The sequence below is a fragment of the Muntiacus reevesi genome, chromosome 9 (genome assembly GCF_963930625.1).
Source record: "Muntiacus reevesi chromosome 9, mMunRee1.1, whole genome shotgun sequence".
Lineage (NCBI taxonomy): Eukaryota > Metazoa > Chordata > Mammalia > Artiodactyla > Cervidae > Muntiacus > Muntiacus reevesi.
In genome coordinates, this window is record NC_089257.1 from 43,396,850 (window position 1) to 43,418,582 (window position 21,733).

A 21,733-nucleotide genomic window follows, 5' to 3' on the forward strand; every position below is an offset into this window, starting at 1 on the left:
AGTGTTGAGAAGTGGGCTTTTGGTACTACTCCTTAAAATAATAGTTTGAGAAACTTGAAAAATTATGGTTTGGATGTCTAGTCATATATGAATCAGGAAACAGGGCTGGGAGTTAAATACAATGTTGTGTTCATTGGATTTGTAATTTAAGCTAAATTGAACCACCTGCATGTGGTGGAGCTGCTTCATTTACATGCGGTTTTTGCATACTAAGTTCCTCAGCGTTTGTACCCTGGAATTGCCAAGCTTCTAGTTCAAGATGTGAAATATGTTGTAGAGTGAACTACCTGAGTTAGGTAATCTCTCAAAAGTCCTTCAAATGGGGATATCCTGTTTTTAACAGTGTCTCCTCTTATGAAACCCTCCCCTAACATGCACGTGATGCCTCTAAGTTGCTTTCATTTACACTGTTTATTCTCAGAAAATGACCTGAGAAGTAATTCGGAATTCAAAAGAAAACAAACAAGGCATCAAATGTGGAGTCTCTTATGATCCAAAATAAGTTCTAGGGCTTCTCCCTCTCACCTCATAGCTTCTGAGTGGCAATTATTTCATCTTGTATTTCTTAGACTTCAGATGTGTACTGGGACATTAATTTGTGAGATAGGTATTCACAGTGAAAATTTGTTGAGAAGGAGATCAAAAGAATCTTGGAAATAAACTGGCTTTCTCTTACGGGTTTATTCATTCATTCATTCATTCATTCATATACTTTTACTTGTTTTTCTTATTTTTTGGACTAGAACCTACAGTTCAATGATGAATGGATGTTGACATGTTCCTTGACATGTTCCCAGTCAAACAGAGAATGTATTCAATATTTAACCATTAAATATGATGTTAACTGTCTGCTTTTTCTTACTTAGCTTGAGTAAACTGGTATTTATAATTTATTACTGCCATGATTGGATAGTAGATTTTGTGTAATGCATTTCTGCCTACATTGAAATGAGCATGTGATTTTTACCCTCTTGTTTCTTATTTAACTCAACTACACTTGCAGTTTTACAATTGCAATATCCTAGTATTTGTTCTGTACTTAAAGCCTATGTTGTTACCTTGAATTTTTTAACATGGTATTTAGTATATATTCATACATTAAAATACAACTAGTCTTTCTTTAGTGAGTCTCTTAAGCCAAAACTTCATCTGTTTTTTTGATTGATTATCATTTTTAGTTTTAGTTTGTCAATAAAAATCTATTTCTATTTTGTCTTCATATAGTGCTTGTTAAATATAAAGTTATTTTCTCTTATATATTCCATACTTGATATAATGGCTGCTGTGAACTCCTTGTCTGTTACATTCAATATCTGGATTATTTTGGAGCTGATCGCCACAGATTATTTTTCTATCGAATATGCACCATGTTTCTAGCTTCATTTTATGTCAAATAATCAAATTGTTTCTAAAGTTCCCTCAACCATGTTTTGAATAAGATGTTGAGATTCTGGATTCTGTTTATATCTCTGAAGAATTTGATTGGTTTTTATTCAGATAGTTAACTCATGGAACTCGAATTCTCAATTCACCCCTGCATTTTGAAGCACCTGAAATCTTTGTTCAGTTTTGTTAGCCTTACATAGTCTGCTTGATACCTGTCTCAAACAGGTACAGTTCAGATATTCACTGAGTTTATATGCACAAATCTGTGTTCTTCTTGATCTCTCTTTTACATATATTTTCCTATCACTTTCTAGATAATCTGGCAGCCCCCAAACATTCCATTTGTTTTTCAAACCAATAAGTCTCTATGTTGTTTACTGAGCTTTAACTGACCCACCTCCTATCAATAGAGATCTCTGTCAAACTAAAAGTCATAAAACAAAGAAACTCCCTCAATAATGTTCTCTTTTTCTAAGTAAGTGTAACTTTTCTCTAAGTACACTGTAGATTCTCTTTTATCACTCTCTAGTGTTTTCATTAGTTAAAAAAAAAACACATTTGTTCAAAGTTTATGATGTTGATCTATGGGTTAAAGGTGTCATTTTGTTAGAATAAATACCTTTAGTCTTTGAAATACATAGTCTTATCTATAGTTGAATTGCTGGATTGTAGGGCATATTATAATATGAACTGTCACATTGTGTTCAAAGTTGTTGTAACACTGCATCCCCTAATACTTAATGAAGAGGACAATGATGGCATGGAGTATGGTGGTTAATGCAGAGATATTTAGATATATTTTTAGATATATTATACAATCAAAGTTGGAGAGGATTCGAGAGAGTGAAGTCACAGTGCTTATATGACAGGCACAGCATAGGGTTGCTGTTTTCAATGCTGAAAAGAAATGAACTCTTATCCAAATGTATCTTCTCTGTCCAATTCTCTTCCCAATTCTTCTATAGATTCAATATCCATCCTTTTACTTTTTCTTTGACTCTCTGAACTGACTCAATATCCTTGGTTGATAATTTGCTTGCTTGTTTGTTTTATAAATCATTAGATTTATAAGCCTCCATAAGTCTCTGCACAAGCTGGAATCAAGATTGCTGGGAGAAATATCACCAACCTTAGATACGCAATGACTCCACCCTTATGGCACAAAGAGAAAAAGAACTTGAGAACCTCTTGAGGAAAGGAAAACAGGAGAGTGAAAAAGTTGGCTTAAAACTCAACATTCAGAAAACTAAGATCATGGCATCCAGTCCCATCACTTCATGGCAAATACATGGGAAAATGATGGAAACAGTGAGAGACTTTATTTTGGGGGGAAGGGGGTTCCAAAATCACTGCAGATGGTGACTGCAGCCATGAAATTAAGATGCTTACTCCTTGGAAGAAAAGCTATGATCAACCTAGACAGTTTATTAAAAAGCAGAGCCATTACTTTACCAACAAAGATCTGTCTAGTCAAAGCTATGGTTTTTCCAGTAGTCATGTATGGATGTAAGAATTGGACTATAAAGAAAGCTGAGAGCTGAAGAATTGATGCTTTTGAACTCTGGTGTTGGAGAAGACACTTGAAAATTCCTTGGACAGCAAGGAGATGCAACCAGTCTATCCTAAAGGAAATCAGTTTTGAATATTCATTGGAAGGACTGATGCTGAAGCTGAAACTCTGATACTTTGGCCACCCGATGCAAAGAAGCAATTCATTGGAAAAGACCCTAGTTCCGGAAAGATTGAAGGTGGGAAGAGAAGGGGATGACAGAGGATGAGATGGTTGAATAGCATCACCAACATGATGGACATGAGTTTGAGCAAGCTCCGGGAGTTGGTGATGGACAGGGAAGCCTGGGATGCTGCAGTCCATAGGGTCGCAGAGTTGGAAATGACTGAGTGACTGAACTGAACTAAGGCTCTGTATTTAGCCTCCAGTCATTAAATGTCATGCCTAGAGAGGAATCAAGTGAATTATTTCTCCCTTTGGCCCGTGGATATTTTCTCCTCTGAGAAAATCTTAGGCCAAAGTAAGGGTTAATGTGGTTAAAATGTGGTAGTGGAGACAGGTTAAACACCAATCTTGTAAATTTTAGAAAGAACAGAGGATATAGGAAAAATTATTGGCCAATCCTTCTAAAAGGAGCCACATTTTGTTCATAATACCATAAAAATTGCTGAATTTCATTATGTGATACAACAATTGTGTTTACATCAAGAAGAGTAGATAGATGAATTATCAAGATATTCAATTCAGTTAAATTGTAGTCACATTTACATCTGTAGAACTGTGTTTCTCACTCTTTAACATACCTTAGACAATAATCAGTAAAATAAAGTCCTTATCTGACTTGATGAAACTTACATTTGGGGGTGCAGTGTGGGGCTGTGTTGGAGACGACTAATGACAGTGTTAGTAAAGAGCATTAGGCTCCCCACTGTGCTTCACTTCATTAGCCTCCACCAGGAGGTGCCAGTGGTAAAGAACCCTTCTGCTAATGCAGGAGACATAAGAGATGGGGGGTTGATCCCTGGGTCAGGAAAATCCCCTGGAGGATGGCATGGCAACCCACTCCATTATTCTTGCCTGGAGAATCCCCATGGACAGAGGAGCCTGGCAGGCTACAATCCGTAGGGTTGCAAAGAGTCGGACTTGACTAAAGCGACAACACACACATGTATCTTAACTTTCTAACTCGGGTACACTGACTGAGTTCTCACCTCTAGGAGTACTCCTACTTCTAGCCAGGACTTCCTGAGAAATTCTCACAGTCATCTTCCTGGAAACATTGAAACGTTTGAATTAATCTACTTTTCACAGTAATAGCCACAGCATTCAAAGATTATGTCATATCTTAAGGTCAAATATCCTCTTGATGTATGGCAGTCTTTACAAATCTCTTTCCAGCAATTCTCTTCATGGATACTAGTCTAGTTGAATGAGTCTGGGGGTGATTCTCAGTTGACAAAACTGCTCTGTCTTAATTGTTTAGCTTTCCCTTATGCTTTAATGGCCCATGAGGAATCTCACCTGATATAGACAAAATTCCACCTCATCCATACTACACAATCAAAGACATCTTGGGTGTCTTATTCCTATTTCTGGCATTATTAATGTTAATACTATTCTCAGTTCATCTTTTAGGAAGTTCAAAGTATACTTCAAATAACTCCATCAAACCCCCCCTTCGCATCAAACCACATGATACTTCTTATTCACCTATGCAATCTTACAGTCCATTCCTAATAATTCAGTGGATATAGAGCCCTTAGACTTCCCAGTTCTAATTTTAGCAATTTTCTCAACACTTTATGCATGTGTGCTAAGTTGCTTCAGTCATGTTTGTCTCTTTGTGACCCTGTGGATTATAGCACTCCAGGCTCCTCCATCCATGGGATTCTCCAGGCAAGAATACTGGAGTGGGTTGCCATGCCTTCCTCCAGGGGATCTTCCCAACTCAGGTTCAATCCCAACCCAGGGATTTAATTCTTGTCTCTTACGTGTCTCCTGGATTAGCAGGTAGGTTCTTTACCACTAGTGCCCACCTGGGAAGCCCCAATACTTCATACATCAAAATAACAAAGCATAACTTTGAAATTCCTTAGTCAATGCCTATTCTGTGTACTAGCAGCTGACCTACAAACACTAGCAAGAATTGGAGGACTACTGAGTATTCATTCGTCATCACTGCACAATTAGCATCTATTTTATAATTTCTCCTAATTCTCATTCTTCCACTAGTAGTCAGTATCATTGAAAACCCCTACCTGAAAGGTATTTCTATATGTAACCAAATCTTACCACATATTCTTTATCCATTCCTCTGTTAATGGACATTTACATCACTTGCATGTCCTGGCTATTGTGGATAGTTCTACAATGAAAACTGGAGTGCATGTATCTTTTGGAATTATGTTTGTCTCTGGGTATATCCCCAGGAGTGGGATTGTTCGGTCATATAATTGTTCTATTTTTAGTTTTTTAAAGAAAGCCCTATGCTATTCTCCATAGTGGCTGTACCAATTTGCATTCCCACCAACAGTCTAGGTGTGTTCCCTTTTCTCCACACCTGCTCCAGCATTTATCATTTGTAGATTTTTAATTTTTAGTGACCATTCTCTCAAGTGTGAGGTACTACCTGATTGTACTATTGATTTGCATTTCTCTGATAATTAGTGATGTCAATCATTTTTTATGCTTCTGGCACAAAACAGAAATGGAACATGATAGAAAGTCCAGAAATAAATTCATGCACGCATCTATGGTCAATCGATCTATGGCAAAGGAGGCAAGGATACAATGGAGAAAAGACAGTGTCTTCAATATGTGTGCTGGGGAAACTGGACAGCTACAAGTAAAAGAATGACATTAGAACATTCTCTAACATAATAAATAAAAAAACTAAAAATGGGTCAAAACCCTAATTATAAGTCCAGACAATATAAAATTCTTAGAGGAAAACATAGGCAGAAGACTTTAACATAATTCATAGCTATATTTTTTTAGACCACCTCCTAAAATAATGAAAATAAAAACAAAAATAAACAAATGGGACTTAGTTAAACTTAAAAAGTGTCTTCAAGGAAATGAAACATAAAACAAAGAGACAACCCTCAGAATGGGAGAAAATATTTGCAAACAGAGTGACCGATAAGGGGTTAATATCCAAAATACACAAACAGCTCATGCAGTTCTATGTTCAAAAAACAAGCAACTCAATTAAATAAGAAATGGGCAGAAAGTCTAAATAGATATTTCTCCAGAGGACATATACAGATAAAAGTATATTGTTAATTAAAAAATACTTGTAAGCTTCTGACTCTTACTTTATATAGAACTTTCCATGTCTTCTATATACTTGATGCTTTCCATACAAGTTGTTCTCTCAATACTGAAAGGGAATTATTGAACTCTGCAACTGCTATTATTGAATCATCTCCTTCATCAATGTCTTAGAGTTTTCAGAGGAAAAGTCATCACCTCCTTGCTTAAGTTTATTTCTAGGTATTTTATTATTTTCATGTGATTATAAATGGGATTTAAAAAAAATTTCTCTTTCCGATAGGTCATTATTAGCATGTAGAAAAGTAACGCATTTCAGGATATTAATCTTGTGTCCTGAAACTTTTCTGAATTTATTTATTAGTTCTAGTAGTTTTTTTTGGTGGAGACTTTAGAGTTTTTTATATATTTAGTATGGTCATCTGCAAGTAGTGTTAGTTGCTCAGTCATGTCTGACTCTTTGTGTCCCTATGGACTGTAGCCTGCCAGACTCTGTGCATGAAATTATCCAAGAGAGGATACTGGAGTAGGTAGACATTCCCTTCTCCAGGGAATCTTCCCAGCCCAGGGACTGAACCCATGTCTCCTGTATTGCAGGCAGATTCTTTACCATTAGGTCACCAGGGGAGCCCTGAGAATCCTATAAGTAATTGTAGATTTTTACATTTGTGAGGAAAGGTAAGCCAGGTTTCCCCCTACACTGCCATCTTAATATTTCTTCCTTAAACCCTCTGTTTAGATTCATCTTTGTGTTTATTGATATTATTCTCATTGCTAGTATATAATTTATCAATGATAATTAATTGAATGATGTTGCCTATTATTTTGAGAATTTTTCTCAAGACTGATATTCCTTTCATCTATTTCTATATTTTTTAAATCTATCTGACATGTGTGATCTTATGAGTATATACACCATATCCCTCCTCACAATCCTCAGGCATGTCACATCTTCAGACTTCTACCCATGTGCTTGGCATATTTCCAGGCCAAGGCGAAATCTGAATTTGCATACTCAAGACTTCCCAGAAGCTCTCAGGTGCTCTGATGTCCCCACTTCTTTACCCCCACCTCTGTATTTCTCTGGGTATCATTGGGTCCATGAAGTTATCTGCATTTGATTAACTGAGTGGAAGTGGAGACAGGCCTCTGAAGGAGGATCTCAAATACATGAAGTTCATCTCTATTCTTTGTATTTCAGATGCATGATGTTTGTAAGTCACTATTTCTAGTTGCACATCTGATAAGAGATTTTCTCCCTCCATATACACACATTGTCATTTATTATATCATGATGATAGAAATAATTGCAAAGGTAAAGTAAATGATGGCAGTGGTTACACTGTAAACAAGTTAGAGCAGGTCTTTGTGAAAAGGTTTATTGAAAGGATTTATTGAAGTATGAGAGTCATATCAAAATCAGGGCTACCATTCCATGTGAGAAGACCAGGTGTGTATGCCCAAAGGCATAAGTGGTTTCAACCTACTCATACTGAGGATAATTTGGGGGGCATAGGATATACTGAAAAAGCAGGATAGATGGTGAGTCATACAAGTATCTTGGTAGAAAACGTCTCAGATCATCCTTTTGTTTAGCAAAATTAAATAATAAAAATCATTACACACATAACGATGGAATCTGTCATGTGATATGAATGAGTAAAGTGCTTAAAATTATCATGAAGTGTTCTTTTCACCAGGTCATCAAGCTCTTTCCCTTGTTTTTTCACATTTTCTTTTGTGTCCTTCAGTAACTTGGTTTTGGACTGTACTTGATTTATATCCTGTTAGTATCATGTATGTCTACCTTTCTTACTCTCCCCCTCTTAACTTTCCCAATCATGCAGGTGTCTGTGAGCAAGAGAACCCACAGAAGCCAGGAGAGGTAGGAGCAGGCAAGCAGCTATCATGGCTTCAGTAATCCTGGTGAACTTATAGGAGGAAGTGACCTGACCCATTTGCCTGGAGTTTCTGACAGAACCCTTGAGCCTTGACTGTGGCCAAAGATTCTACCAAGCCTGCATCACTACAAATGACTAGGAGTCAAATATTGGCCAAGAGGGAGAGAGTAACTGCCCTGCGTGCAGATTCAGTTATGAGCCTGGGAAACTGTGGCCTAAAAGGCATGAGGCCAGCATAGTGCAGAGGTTCAGGGAGGTCAAGGGGAGCCTGGAGGAGCAAAACAGAAATCTCTGCACCATGGAGAGAAACTCCCACTCTTCTGTGAGGAAGATGGGAAGCTCATTTGCTGACTTTGCAAGTGACCCAGGGGCTCTGTGGTCACCACATGTTCCTCATGGAAGAGGTTGCCCAACAGTACCAGGTAAGAGACCAGAATGGAGGAAAGAAAAGTCAGAAAATGATACTTAAGGGGAAATCTCTACTTGGCATTGAACTTTACCTGGTTACCATGAACCTAAGGCCTGTGATTCTTTTTTTCCTATGTTGTTGTTGTTTAGTCACTTTGCAACCCCAAGGACCACAAGCATGCCAGGCTCCTCTGTCCTCCTTGTCTCTCAGAGTTTGACTGTTTATGAAATTCTCATGGCAAGAGTCCCGGAGTGGTTTGCCATTCTCTCCTCCAGTGGACCATATTTTGTCAGAACTCTTCACTATGACCTGTCCATCTTGGGTGGCCCTGCACTGCATGGTTCATAGATTCATTGAGTTATGCAGTCGTTTCATCATGACAAGGCTATGATCCCTGAAGGGGATATGCTTCACCATGAATTGCTCTCTTCTTCTTTTTCTCTCATTCTAATATCTGAAAAACATTTCTGTGCACTCACCCACTTACAAAGTAATAGCCCTACATACAGACTCTTAGTCAGAAGTAGACATTCATGCATCTTGTGTTAATAGGTGGAGATCTGTGCTGAGGAGAAGTTCTCATTATGCCATTGAACTAGGACACTGGGAAGATTGAGGTATACTTTTCCCCTACACTAGAATCAGGTTTCTTCTAGATCAAAGAGAACCAATCTTCTTTCTGGTGAGAGAAGATGGTGATTTCTATCTCTTGAGTTGTAACAAGCACATTCTCCACCTCAGCATTTTTTCAAAATCAGATTCTAATTGCTGTTCTCAGTTTATGTAAAGTTTACTTATTTATTTATTTTTTGGAAATCAGTCTGATTTCTCCACCATTTATCCTCTACAGTCTTGCTGAGAAGGCCCTTCCTTGACTCTGATGTGATTCTTTTCTCACAGAAAATGCTCCAATCATATCTGGAGAGATTGAAGAGGGAGAAGCAGGAAACTGAGAAGGTGGGATCTGACTTCAGAAAAGAGATATCTACCTGGAAGGTAGGAGGCGACACTTCTTGAGGAAGTTAGATAGATATCTTGGCAGGACCTTGGGTTGATCACAATGAGCTGCCTTCTTCTTTGTTCCCTGACAGTTACGTTATTTGACTAGGCCTTTTCTTCATCATTTACTGATAAGAATGGTGGCTGAAAAGGGAATATATCACAAACGGCAATAGATATTTGGAGGGATATATTCTTATAGAGGGACTCTCTGGTGAGGATGACAAGCAAATTTCATATTCCATTCTTGTCATGTGTTTTAACTTTCAACTCTCAGAAGACATCTGGCAATGGCTCATGGCTTTGTCCTTGGTGTTCAACTTTTGGGCAGAGGGTGGTGGGAGGGGGTCAGCAGTATCCTGGGCAGAAGTGTGAAGCCTGCCCACACCCAGGGATCCCAACTGTCTCTGAATTGTCCTCAACAACTTGGGTCAGATTTGGGCCCATATTTTTGAAGTCAAATAGAAAAAATGGGCAAAGTCATTTTAACCATGAATTGCTCTCCTCTTTGTCTCTCATTCCTGAAGAATCGAATATAACATGAGAAAAATGTCCAGGAAGAGTTAGAAAAACAGAGTGATCCTGGACAGTGTGGAGCTGAACGGACTGCAAAAGTTGAGAAATGAAGAGGAAGTTGGTCTACAGAACATGGCAAATTCTGAGAATGAGCTGGTCCAGTAGAGTCAATTGGTGAGAGATCTCATCTCAGATCTGGACCATCATTTGCAGGAATCAGGAATGGAGATGCTGCAGGTAAGACTTGGAAAGAAGTCTGAGGTTCCAAGGTATTAAAAAAAATGAAGACTAAGTTTCCATTTCTTCTGGGTTGCTATACTCTTTGTAGTGTTGTCAGTATGTTTGTTTTGGGCCACCAGTACCCCTTCTCTGCATCTATTTCAGAGGTTTTAAGAATAAGAGAATGCATGAATTGAATGCAAGAATAATAAGGGAAATTTTCAGTTTTTTAATGCACCAATTTCACTGTAAATATTTGATTGTGGAGAGGAGATCCATTGTGTTTGGCAATTTTCTAGAGGCCCCTGTTATCTGTGATCTAGTGTTAAGCATTTATCACGTGCTTCGTCATAATGCAGCTTAGTCATAGACAAACAAAAACACCCAGATTCCAAGAGGCTTTTTTCTCCACTCAATGTGTTGAGATTTTCTCCCTGTTTCTCTATTTTCAAAGAAAGTTTTTGAAGGATTGCTATTTATTCTCTAGATATTCATTGGAATTAACTATTGAAGTATCTCACTCTGGATGTTTTTTATTAAAAGGGTTTAAAATATCTTGCTTGTGTTAGGATCATTTAGATTTTTTTTTACAGTCCTTGAGTCAGTTATTGTATATCTTATAGAAAGTTGTCTATTTTAAGTTGCCTGATTTGTAAGCATACAGTTGTTATATCAATCCTCTATTATCCCTTTAATTTCTACAATAATCACAATAATGTCTTTTATTCCTGATTTTGGTGATTTGTTTTTTCACTGTTTTTGGTCACTTTAGCTATGTTTTGTTAATTTATTGATATTTTTAAAAAGCATTGTTTTAGTTATTTTGTTTATTTTTAAGCTTTCTTTTTTTGTTGTTTATTTTTCAACTTTCTTATTCATTTATTTCTGCTGTTACATTTGTTTTTTTCTTTGTGTGTGTTGGTGTGTGTTGGGGTGTTGGGGTGTGTTGGGTGGGTGTGCTGGTTTAATTTACTCTTCCTTTCTGTTTATTGAATTGGAAATTTATCACTGATTTGTGACCATCTCTTCTGATACAGGGTTTAATGATATAAGTATATTTAATTAACATTTCACACATTTTTATTGTTTAGTTTTAATTTTCATTCAGCTCAACATGCACTCAAATTTCCTTCACAGTTTTCTTTTTCTTTAAATTTTGTTTGTTTGTTAAACCTTGGGCATTTTAAAATGTGTTGTTAATGAGAGAATACTTGGTGATTTCTCAGTTTAACCTCCGTTGTGGATTTCAAATTTAATTCTGACATAATTAGAGAACAACTTGTGCATGGGTGCTTGCTCATTCGGGTCTAACCCTTTGAGACTTTAAAGACTGTAGCCCACCAGGCTCCTCTGTCCATGAGATTTCCCAGGCAAGAACACTGGAGTGGGTGGCCATTTCCTTCTCCAGGGGATCTTCCCGACCCAGAGATTGAACCTGAGTCTGCTGCATCTCCTGCATTGCAGATGAATTCTTTACCACTGAGCCACTGAGGAAGCCCATTAGAGAACATGTATTTTTATTATTTCAAGCTTATAAGTTTATTGACATTGTTTATGGGCTAAAGTACTGTATATCCAGAAAAAAAATTTATTATGAATTTGAAAATGCTGTGTTTTTCTCATTCATTGAGTAAAATTATCTTTATATGTCAATTGGGTGAACTCAGTTGATAGTATTGTACATGTCTTCAATATATTTGATTGTTCATATAAGCTGTTATCTTATTGACAGTGAGTTATTGAAATATGCAACTATTATTACTGAGTTGTGTATTTCTCCTTTTATTTTTGCTTCAAGTATTTTGAAGCTCTGCTGTTCCATGCATCTATATTTATAACTCTTGTATATTTTTGATGTAGTGAACATTTTATAATTATAAAATTTCCCTTTCATCCTCCCATAATATTAAAGTATTTTATCTAATATTAATAAAAATCTTTGACTTATTTTTTTGTATTTCTTCTTGCATGAAGTGCAAGCATGGTATATATTTTTCTATCCTTTTTAACTTTCCCCTTTTTGTGCCTTGACTTTGTCTCTTGTAAATAGCAAGAACTGAATTTTGCTTTTTATCCAGTTCAACAAATCTCTGATTTCAATTGAGGCATTACTACATGACATTTAATGCAATTGTTGATGTGACTGTGTTTAAATTTACTGTTTTGCTGTTTACTTCCTATGTGGCTATTGTAGTTTTCATTCTTTTTCTCCTTAACTAGCTTATTTTGTATTAAACGAATTCCCTGTGTTCAAGGTGGTATTTTTTTATTTTATTTTTTCCCTACTGGTTGGTCTAGTGATTAAAATGTGTTTCCTGTATTATCTAGATATACGTCAGGCTAATATTAACTTAGTTTCAAAAAAATAGAAACTTTCTTCAGCATCCCTTCATTTCCTTTCCACAACAATGTAGTGATGCTTTTAATATGAATCTGATTCTGTGTAAGCAAATGCCTGCAGGAATCTGAACATTTTGCTACATCTGGGAAGAGAAGCTCTCTTCATCTGGAGTTTATATCAGGATGTTTGTATTTCTTGTATAAAAAGAGAAAAAAGATTCTTTTCTTTGAGAAAAAGAATCAATATAGGTCAAATAAGTAGAATTGGAGAAACACACAGACCAGATTCTGAGGACAGTGTTTGAGTTTCAAAGTTAAACTTTGATTAAAGTGGTGACTGCTTCCCCTGCTCCAATCCTGTATTCCTTCCCTACTTATTCTAGTCTAATTTGATTTTTGTCACATGCACAAAACAGCCCTAATGTAGAGAGGTGGTTTTTTTTTTTTTTTTTTTTTTTTTAATTCAAATGTTGTCCTAGATTTTGGTGACATGGAGAAAGTAAATCTGTGGTAAAGGAGACTAAATATACTGGTACATACCGGTTAAAATAAATAAAACATTAAATGTAGTGATTAAGAAGATTACATGTCTAAAAAATGTTAAGCATCTGGGCTAAACAGACTCAACAGAGACTAAACTGCAAGTAAATGCCCCAGGTTTTAGAAAGTGAGTGTATATTGGTAAATTTATGGAAATGATTACAAGAAAGGAAACAACTGGTTGGTGAATAACAAGTTACGTATTAGATATTCTAAGTTATTCTTTCCTGTGGCTTATTTACTACTAAATATATTAATATATATTTAAGAGACAAAGGTGAGTAGAAATAAAAGAGTTGGAAATCAACTGCACCTGTGTGTGCTGAATTTAAGGGAGTGGAAGAGATTACTAATTGTATACAAAATGAGAAGAGAGACACCTGAAAAGCACCTACATGGATATATTTGTTTGAGTGTACCATCAATGAAAGCCATATGAATAGCTTGATGAATATTAGAATTATATTAGGATTATGTATTCATCTTTGATTCACGAAAGCCTGGTTTAATGCTCAGCACAAAATTTGTATATCACTTCAATTTTGTTTAATAAATGATAGAATCATGAATTATTCAAATCATCTCTTGGGTCACCAGAATTATAGGCTTCTTGCTTTTCCCATAAATATGTCTCATTTCCATATACTAGAAGCCTCGTGCTTCCACAGAGGTTGGAGATTTTTTTTACCTTTCTAGAAATCTGACAACATCACATTTTGGAATGATTGCCCTCACTCTTGTCTTTACTTTCTGGCTCTCACATTGAGACCATCTTTATTTCCACAATCAAGGGCTGATGGAGATGTAAATAAGCTTTTTAAGTGGGAGCACCTATCACTTTTTGACTCATGTTTTCTTTTTTCTCAGTAGGATGTGAATGGCATCATGAAAAGCTACTTATGGGAAGACAGAGATGGTCCTTTTATACTGGTAAAATAATTTAAAGCAAATAGAGTTATCTTGTGGACAATTAAGATAAAACAATGCTCAAGGCAGAAAAACAAGAGTATATATTTAGCTTAGATTTCTGTTCACAAATCATGGCTAGATTGTTCTGTAAGCTTTGAAAGGACCACATTCTTTTTTTTTTTTTTTTTTTTAAATATTATTTTATTAGTTGGAGGCCAATCACTTCACAACATTTCAGTGGGTTTTGTCATACATTGACATGAATCAGTCATATAGTTACACGTATTCCCCATCCCGATCCCCCCTGCCACCTCCCTCTCCACCCGACTCCTCAGGGTCCTCCCAGTGCACCAGGCCCGAGCACTTGACTCATGCATCCCACCTGGGCTGGTGGTCTGTTTCACCATAGATAATATACATGCTGTTCTTTCAAAACATCCCACCCTCACGTTCTCCCCCAGAGTTCGAAAGTCTGTTCTGTACTTCTGCGTCTCTTCTTCTGTTTTGCATATAGGGTTATCGCTACCATCTATCTAAATTCCGTATATATGTGTTAGTATACTGTAATGTTCTTTATCTTTCTGGCTTACTTCACTCTGTATAATGGGCTCCAGTTTCATCCATCTCATTAGAACTGATTCAAATGAATTCTTTTTAACGGCTGAGTAATTTTCCATGGTGTATATGTACCACAGCTTCCTTATCCATTCATCTGCTGATGGGCATCTAGGTTGCTTCCATGTCCTGGCTATTATTAACAGTGCTGCGATGAACATTGGGGTGCACGTGTCTCTTTCAGATCTGGATTCCTCAGTGTGTATGCCCAGAAGTGGCATTGCTGGGTCATATGGCAGTTCTATTTCCAGTTTATTAAGAAATCTCCACACTGTTTTCCATAGTGACTGTACTAGTTTGCATTCCCACCAAGAGTGTAAGAGGGTTCCCTTTTCTCCACACCCTCTCCAGCATTTATTGCTTGTAGACTTTTGGATAGCGGCCATCCTGACTGGCGTGTAATGGTACCTCATTGTGGTTTTGATTTGCATTTCTCTGATGATGAGTGATGTTGAGCATATTTTCATGTGTTTGTTAGCCATCTGTATGTCTTCTTTGGAGAAATGTCTGTTTAGTTCTTTGGCCCATTTTTTGATTGGGTCATTTATTTTTCTGGAATTGAGCTTCAGGAGTTGCTTGTATATTTTTGAGATTAATCCTTTTTCTGTTTCCTCATTTGTTATTATTTTCTCCCAATCTGAGGGCTGTCTTTTCACCTTACTTATAGTTTCCTTTGTAGTGCAGAAGCTTTTAAGTTTCATTAGGTCCCATTGGTTTAGTTTTGCTTTTATTTCCAATATTCTGGGAGGTGGGTCATAGAAGATCTTGCTGTGATTTATGTCGGAGAGTGTTTTGCCTATGTTCTCCTCTAGAAGTTTTATAGTTTCTGGTCTTACATTTAGATCTTTAATCCATTTTGAGTTTATTTTTGTGTATGGTGTTAGAAAGTGTTCTAGTTTCATTCTTTTACAAGTGGTTGACAAGTTTTCCCAGCACCATTTGTTAAAGAGATTGTCTTTTTTCCATTGTATATCCTTGCCTCCTTTGTCAAAGATAAGCTGTCCATAGGTTCGTGGATTTATCTCTGGGCTTTCTATTCTGTTCCACTGATCTATATTTCTGTCTTTGTGCCAGTACCATACTGTCTTGATGACTGTGGCTTTGTAGAAGAGTCTGAAGTCAGGCAGGTTGATTCCTCCAGTTCCATTCTTCTTTCTCAAGATTACTTTGGCTTTTCAAGGTTTTTTGTATTTCCATACAAATTGTGAAATTATTTGTTCTAGTTCTGTGAAAAATGCCATTGGTAGCTTGATAGGGATTGCATTGAATCTATAGATTGTTTTGGGTAGAATAGCCATTTTGACAATATTGATTCTTCCAATCCATGAACACGGTATGTTTCTCCAACTGTTTGTGTCCTCTTTGATTTCTTTCATCAGTGTTTTATAGTTTTCTATGTATAGGTCTTTTGTTTCTTTAGGTAGATATACTCCTAAGTAGTTTATTCTTTTTGTTGCAATGGTGAATGGTATTGTTTCTTTAATTTCTCTTTCTGTTTTTTCATTGTTAGTGTATAGGAATGCAAGGGATTTCTGTGTGTTAATTTTATATCCTGCAACTTTACTATATTCATTAATTAGCTCTAGTAATTTTCTGGAAGAGTCTTTAGGGTTTTCTATGTAGAGGATCATGTCATCTGCAAACAGCGAGAGTTTCACTTCTTCTTTTCCTATCTGGATTCCTTTTATGTCTTTTTCTGCTCTGATTGCTGTGGCCAAAACTTCCAACACTATGTTGAATAGTAGTGGTGAGAGTGGGCATCCTTGTCTTGTTCCTGATTTCAGAGGAAATGCTTTCAATTTTTCACCATTGAGAGTGATGCTTGCTGTGGGTTTGTCATATATAGCTTTTATTATGTTGAGGTATGTTCCTTCTATTCCTGCTTTCTGGAGAGTTTTAATCATAAATGAGTGTTGAGGACCACATTCTATGGTAGAGAATTTTGGTCATAGGAAGTTGAAGAGTTTGGGTCAGGACCAGTATTAGGAATAAGATATTACAGTATCAAAACCCTGTGGCTTCATAAATTTAACTCACACTGTGTGTTACTATGTAACTCAGGTTCCCATATTTAGTATGTGCTTGGCTTATCATGTGAAGGTTGAGTCTTTACCTGTGAAGCACCTAGAATTAGAGACATCTCCTCTATATTTAACTTTCTGCTCTGGGAATAAAAGAGATACAGTTTTCCTTTATCTTTCTGTTTAGATTCCCCAAAACAGACTTGAATCTTAAGGAATATTCTAAATATTGCTGCAAAGAGTTGATTCAACTTGGTCATATAATTTAGGCGCCAGAATGGAACAGTGTCATCCATGTGTCTGAATCTGCACACCGATGTGTCAGCATCAGACTCTTTACAAACACATGAGATTCAGACCACTATTCATTTAGTGTTCATAATGTCTTCTCCAGTTGTTTGTAATTATTCCCAGAGATCATGAAATATCATGCTGTTCTGAAAACCTCTCTTTAAGAGAACAGCCTTTGAAGATTTGGGGACTCTAGACTGTGTTCTCATACCAGATATGTCACAAACACCCAGGAGCCTGATCCAATTACGTCACATTCTGACATCTTCCTGGGAACACATATCTATGCAGTGATTCCACAAATTAAGTTTTCTAGGTACCAAAGTTTTGCTATATTTATCATTCCATTTAATATCATATGATCTCAAGGAGGAAGGGGGGGGGGGGCGATTAATGATTTCATTTCGAAATGAAAATTGTCTTTCTGACAGGTAAAGGTTATCTCAAATCACCCAAAGGTAACTGGGACATGAGCACATTTCTTTTTTTTTTTTTTTTTTTTGAGCACATTTCTTCTGGCTCCAAGGTCAGGCATCCACTCTCCCCTTTCCAAGGTTTCCAAGAAGTCACTTCAAGTGCATAAATGGAGTAAAAGTATTGCAAGTCAGTGGTTTTAGAGGGACAAAAACCCAACAGTGTGGGGATCAATTTTTGTTTTCTCTAGGAGTGAAACCTTGACTCTGAAGTAGCCAGAAACTTTCCCAAAGGAACAGAGAAGAGTATTTCGAGCTCCTGATTTGACAGACATACTATGAGTGTTTAATGGTGAAGCATGCTGCCCCAGAGGGTGCCTGTGGGATTCATGTGATGGACAAAAATGTAGGAGAAGACTCTGTTTCTAAGTGTGGGTTGGGAGAGGGAAGCCAGACACTATCTGCTGATGATATGATTATTTTTGTGGGGAGTGACCAGGAACTTTGTTCATCCTCTCTTTCACCACTTCACTACTTCACCATATTCTGGAAGAAATATATTATAGTGCTGATTCCTTTGCTTATATTTAATATTGTGGATTTTTTTTTTTTAATCATTTCAGAGTTGACAGATGTGTAACGCTACTGGGGTAAGGAGACATCACAGTATCATCAAACCACCTTGTTCTCAGCATCTTTCAGAATTTTTCGTTTTCTAGTTGATCTCATGTTTTGAGACCCATGTTTTCCCTCCCAACACAACAAATATTGTCTTTCCACTGAAGTTATTCTATAGATCCCATTCAAAATGTCTCAAATAAAACTACGTCATGGCGCTAACCCAAAAGTGAAAGTGAAAGTTGCTCAGTCCTGTTGGACTCCTTGTGAGCCCATGGACTATACAGTCTATGGAATTCTCTAGGCCAGAATACTGGAGTGTGTAGTCTTTCCCTTCTCCAGGATTTTCCCAATCCAGGGATAGAACCCAGGTCTCCCACATTGCAGGTAGATTCTTTACAAGCTGAGCCACAAGGGAAGCCCACCCTAACTCAACCCAACCCAACCCAAGCCAACTCTATAATTTTACCGTAGTTCACGTGACCCTTCATCCTCCCACGGGTAAATTAAACATTGCCATTTCTGTGGGTCAGAACGTAACGTTTCTGCACAATAGGAGATACACTTATCAATGGGATATAACTGATTGCCAAAGACATAACTGATTGCCCAAAATAATCCCTGGCACTTGTGGTCAATTAATCTATGGCAAAAGAAGCAAGCATATACAATGGAGAAAAAAGCAATCTCTTCAATAAGTGGTGCTGGGAAAAACTGAACAGCTTACATATAAAGCAATGAAATTAGAACACTTTCTCATATACAAAAATAAACTCATAATGGATTAAAGACTAACAATAAGACTTGAAACCATAAAAATATCAGAAAAAAACATAGGCAGAACACTCTGACATAAATTGTAGCAATATTTTGGGGGGATCTGTTCTAGGGCTTCCCCGGCGGTGCAGTGGGAAAGAAACTTCTTGCAATGCAGGAGACGTGAGTTCAATCCTTGGGTGAGAAAGATCCCTTGAAGTAGGAAATGGCAACCCTCTCCAGTATTCTTGCTTGGAAAATTTCATGGACAGAGGCATCTGGCAGGCTACAATCCGTGGAGATCACGTGACTGAGCTCTGAGCCCTCCTAAGTCAAAGGAAAAAAAAGCAAAAATAAATGAATGGGACCTAACTTAAAACTTTTTGTAGCAAAGGGAACTATTGACAAAACGAAATACAACCTAGAAATGAGAGAAGATTTTTATAAATTATATGCTTGATAAGGTGTTAATATCCAAAATGTATTAATATTAATATAAACAGCTCATACAACTCTATGAAAACAATCCCATTAAAAAGTAAGCAGAAACCATTTTCAGGGCAGCAAAGGAGACACAGAACAGCCTTGTGGACACTGGGGAAGGCGAGAGTGGGATGAATTGTGAGTAGCATTGACACATATACATTACCATATGTAAAATAGAAAGTTACCGGGAATTTGCTGTACGATGCCGGGAGCCCAAACCAGGTGCTCTGTGAACCTTGAGGGTGGTATGGAGTGAGAGGTGGGAGGGAGAGTCAAGCGAGGTGGGGGGAGGGAGGGGCATGTGTATATCTATGGCTGATACATGTTGATGTATGGCAGAAACCAACACAACATTGTAAAGCAATTATCTTCCAATTAAAAATAAATTACATGTAAAAAAAAACTGAGCACAAAGCCTCAAGAGACATTTTTCCTAAGATACACAGACGGCCAACAGGCAGATAAAAAGGTGTTTAACGTTGCTAGTCATCAGAGAAATGTAAATTAAAACGACAATGAGATATCGTGTCACATTCATCAGAAAGGCTATCATCAAAAAGAAGACGAAGGCAGAAGAGAATAGTCAGAGTGAAATGTGAATATGGAACATTGCTGGCTTTGAAGATGGAGGAAAGGAACTAGATGCTAGAAAAAGCTAGTGAACAGATTACCTTCTAGAATTTTCAGAATGGAACACAGTCTTCTTAACCCCTTGATTAAGTGACACATATGCAAGAATTTTGAATTACAAAACTATAAGGTAATAAATTTGTGCTATTTTAAGCCATGAAGTCTGTGATAATTTGTTTTAGCAGCTATAGGAAAAAAGTATTCAGCATCCAACAAAAAAAGGGATATTTGTATTTTTTAAGAACATATGGACATCTTAATTATTGAGGAAATCAAAAGACTACATTAATTCAGTCACATATCATATTTATATAATATGATATTATGATAATGTGATATGATAATATGATTTATATAATACTTATAATACAAATATACAGTATTATAAACATATAAAGTAGTTCCATATGAATGTATAGATTCCATACATTCAAGATAAAAACTCTGAGTGTGTGTGTATGTGTTCTTGTAAGTTCAGAAACTGCTTTTAAAGCTATCATGGTAATGCAAAGTGTCAGGAATGGTTAAAAATTTTTGGAAGAAAAAGATGGAACACTTATATTCTAATATCAAGACTAGAAAATTTTAAGTGTAAAGAAAAGTGAAAGTGTTAGTCACTCATTTGTGTCTGACTCTTTGTGACCTGATGGACTGCAGCCCACCAGGCTCCTCTGTCCATGGAATTTCCCAGACAAGAATACTGGAGTGGGTTGCCTTTTCCTTCTCCAGGGGATCTTCCCCACCCAGGGATTGAACGTGGGTCTCCCACATTGTGGGTAGACTCTTTACCAACTGAGACATCAGGGAAACTTTTAAGTGTAAACCTACAATATTTATGCAAGTTTATACAACTAGAATAATTAATGAAAGCCAAAAGTACAGGAACATTCTTAGACCTATGAGAATTCTGTCTCAACAGACAGAATTTTCTAGATTGAAGCTCTCAGGGATCCAATATCCACAGTGTACTGAAACCATCAAGCTTCATTTCATCTCAAGGGAGAGAAGTTAATATGTTTAATTTTATTCCTTGTCTGGGAATGGGAAATGGAGGGGGTATAACTTATGTTCTCTCTCCTGGGGATATAAGAAAATGCATAAATGTTTTCTTTCATCTCTTTCAGAATCTCTGCCAGCCTAAAATTTTGCTTTAAATGGAAACTTCCCACTACTTCTGTGAAGCAAGAGACAAGACAGAGTTTGGTGAGTTGAAAACTATAATCAACTAGAAAGAAGAAAAATGCTACACTGGCTCTGTGATTTTATCAAATAACATAGCCTTGAGTTTATCTAGTGTCCAAGTAGAGGCTGTGCCCTGGAGGACATGACTCTGGGAGGAAGATGTTCCCAAGTACTGTGACCGGTAACAGCAGGGGATTCATAAGCAAAGAAGACTTCTCTGGGTAAAAGGCTGAGGTCAGTCAAATGATTTTGACTAAAGCAGCAGACCGTGGTTTGGATGTTTCTTTTTTGACTCCCCTTTGTAGTTTTAATGATTAGGGGTTTATTTTCTCCTTTTATTATTTTTTTCCCTGTGACCCTGACGAAATGTGCTTCTTTTCAGGAGGCAGTTAGTCTATCCTCCCAAGGACTGACTTGCAATCTAGCTTAAATTTACAGTTACATTTTTGAGCTTTCTTGGTCCATTTATTCTTCATGCTACAAGAGATGATGTCACCATCTTTTTAAGGGAGGATTTTGCAAGGTCTGTTGTTCTCTTTATTCTAAAAAGTTCAGTGCCTGTAAGAGTTCAGTCTGCATCAGATCTGGAGGAGTAATTTAGAAAATATATTCTTGGGCTTCCCCGGTGGCTCAGTGTAAAGTATCCACCTGTAACACAGGAGATCCGGGAAGATTTCACATGCCCATGTGCAACAACTATTCAGTCTATGCTCTAGAGC

At 37.0% G+C, this 21,733-nt stretch overlaps 1 pseudogene; it reads left to right on the forward strand.

The window, feature by feature from the left end:
- Window positions 1-8,077: 8,077 nt before the first annotated feature.
- Window positions 8,078-20,986, forward strand: LOC136175869 (tripartite motif-containing protein 5-like; annotated as a pseudogene).
- Window positions 20,987-21,733: the final 747 nt, after the last annotated feature.